The following is a 3316-nucleotide window of genomic DNA, read 5'->3' as shown; positions in this document are numbered from 1 at the left end:
CCGAGCTGAGATAGAAAAGTTGTTGGAGGCCGACCATATTAGGAAAGTTCAATTCCCGAGCTGGCTAGCCAATGTTATGTTAGTCTCCAAGCTGGGCAATAAATAGCAAGTCTGCATCAACTTCCGTGATTTGAATAAGGCATGCCCAAAAGACTTCTATCCATTACTCAGGATAGACCAGATGGTGGACTTAATGGGGGGCTGTGAGTTGATCTGCATGCTCGACACATACCAAGGGTATCACCAAGTGACGCTCGCCTGCGAGGACCAGAAGAAGGTCAGCTTCATTATGGCCGACGGAATGTACTGTTACAATGTCATGTCGTTCGGACTCAAGAATGTTAGAGCCACTTACCAAAGGCTGATGAACAAGGTGTTCCAACGACAGATCGACCGTAATATTGAGGTATGCGTTGACGATATATTACTAAAATCCTTCCAAGCTGCTGACCTATGCGCAAATATCAAGGAGACCTGCCGAACGCTAAGGGCTTATGGGATAAAGCTGAACCCTGGTAAGTGTCTGTTCGATGCAAAGAGTGATCGCTTCCTGGGTTACGTCATCACCGAGTGGGGTATTAAAGCCAATCCAAGCAAAGTCAGAGCATTGCAAGACATGCCGTCACCTCGGAGCTTGAAGGAAGCTCAACGGCTGACCGGTCGGATCACTGCGTTGTCTAGATTCATATCCAAATTGTTCGAACGGAGCCTTCCATTCTTCAAAGTGCTTCTCTAAGCTACAAAATTCCAGTGGGACGCCGATTGTGATCGGGCATTGGAAGAGCTTAAGGAATATCTTAACTCCTTGCCTGTATTAACCAAGCCAATTATTGGTGAGCCGCTCTGGATTTATTTATCGTCCAACGAGTATGCGGTTGGGTCAGCCCTAGTTAGGCAAAACGGCCAAGAGCAATAGCCTGTATACTTTTTAAGCCATATATTAAAGGATGCAGAGTCTCGCTACACCTGTCTGAACAAATTAGGCTATGCTTTAATTCTCGCCTCTTAGAGGCTTTGTTCATATTTCCTCACACACTCAATCATCGTGTTGACTAACAGCTCCTTGGGATGAGTTCTTCTCAACCTCGAGGCATCAGGAAGGTTGATCAAATGGACGACCGAGCTGAGCGAATTTGACATACAATATCAACCCCGAGCGACAATCAAGGCTCATGCCTTGGCGGATTTCATCATAGAGGTCCAAAATGTCAAACCAAAAGAAATGTGGAAGATATATATTGGCGGCTCATCCACTTGGCAAGGTATCGAAATTGGCATATTGCTCATCTCACCTCAGGAAGACCGGATGCAGCTCTCCGTTCGGCTCGACTACTGCGCCACCAATAATGAGGCAGAGTATGAGGTGTTGATAGCCGGCCTACAAGCAACCCGGCATGTGGGAGCCATTAAAGTCCTCATCCACTCAGACTCTCAGTTGGTCGCTCAACAACTATCCAGAATATTCAAGATAAGCAATGCTCGACTCAGGCTTTATGCGGAATTCTTCGAGAAGCTAAAGACCAACTTTTAGGAGGTCATTATACAAAAAATCCCTCGATCAGAGAACCAGGCGGTAGATGAGTTAGCAAAATTGGCTAGCTCGTTGATGCCGATCATCATAGGGCAACCGATCGAACAAGTCTCGCTCATGGCACATATCGACCGAATGGAAGGAATAACCTGTTAGAGTGTATACTAAAAGCCTAGTTTTTTGTAAACATTTATTTTGAAATAAAGAATCATATTGGTCAAATGTCTACATTTATATGCTAAGTGTAGTTGTTCAATTAATTTATATTGTAGATAACATGGTGTGTGGTGTCACATACAGAAGATCATGTTATCAATTCCTTATAAATTATAAACAGTAGCTCACAACTAAGATGGAAAGGAACAAACCATTGGAATAGTCGTAGTGTAATTTGGTATTAGTTTATCTTAACTATAAAATTACACTAGTACACTCTGAGTGTATTGAGCAGCACCATTTAAGGTAAGTTCTTTTTATACTGACTGTATAAAAGAACAAGACCTTTGTTATTATGGCTGACTGTATAAAAGAACAAGACCTTTGTTATTATGGAAGTGTGTACTTTTAATCATGATATAATAACAAGCACATATACTCAATATTCATTTCTTTAATTTATCAAAGGGTGTGATTTAGTTCGATAAATTAATAGGCCCGATAAGTTGGAAAATGATATTATTTATATGGTGTGTTGTTGATTATAGAATGAAACTGTGTCCTAGTAATCTAGGTTGATGATGCCCCCAAGAGGAGCTCATAAGGATTGTCATGTAAACCCTACAGGTGGACTTAGTCCGACATGACGATAAGGTTGAGTAGTACTACTCTTGGAGCTAGATATTAATTAAGTGAGTTGTCAGTAACTCATTTAATTAGTGGACATTCTATATCTTAAACACAGGGAGACTAACACACTCATAATGGGAAGGAGCCCATATAGTAATATAGGATTGGTGCGGTAGTTCAATAATAACTCTTTAGTGGTATGAGTTATTATTGATGAACTCGAGTTGGGTGTTCGGGGCGAACACGGGAAGCTCAAGTTCATTGGAAGACCAAAACCAATTCCTCCTCTCGGTCCCTGTCATAATCTCTTATTTATAAAGTCTTATACCCACTCATATCCACTTTCTTACCCACCTTAAGGTGGTCGGCCAAGCCTAGCTTGGAGCCCAAGCTAGGACCGGCCAAACCAAGGTGAGTTGGTGGTCAACCTTAGCTTGAACCCAAGCTTAGGTGGCCGGCCAAAATAAATTAAAAGGATTTTATTTTTAAAATCTTTTCATATGTGGAAGCCATAGTTTTAAAAGAGAGTTTAAAATTTAAATCTTTCCTTTTATAGTTTTCTACAAAAGATTAAGAGAAAGGTTTGATATCTTTCCTTATTTGTAGTTAAAAGGAAGATTTTAATTTTTGATAAAATTTTCCTTTTATGTAACCATCCTCATGATTTTAAAAGAGAGTTTTAAAATTAAATCTTTCCTTTTATAGTTTCTACAAATGATTATGAGAAAAGATTTAATATCTTTCCTTATTTGTAGATTGAAAGGAAGATTTTAATTTTAGAGAAAACTATCCTTTTTGTAAATCATCCACATGTTTTAAAAGAGAGATTTTAATTTATAAAAGTTTCCTTTTATAACCAACCATGAAGGAAATTTTTAAAGAGAAAAATTTATTTTAAAATTTTCCGAAAATAAATTAGGGAGTTTTAATTTTGTGTTTAAAACTTTCCTTGTTTGGAGGAATTGAGGTGGCTGACCACATTGATAGAGAAAAGGAAAT

The sequence above is a fragment of the Zingiber officinale genome, chromosome 7A, assembly GCF_018446385.1.
Source record: "Zingiber officinale cultivar Zhangliang chromosome 7A, Zo_v1.1, whole genome shotgun sequence".
NCBI classification, from domain to species: domain Eukaryota; kingdom Viridiplantae; phylum Streptophyta; class Magnoliopsida; order Zingiberales; family Zingiberaceae; genus Zingiber; species Zingiber officinale.
Note: the sequence above shows the minus strand (reverse complement) of the source record.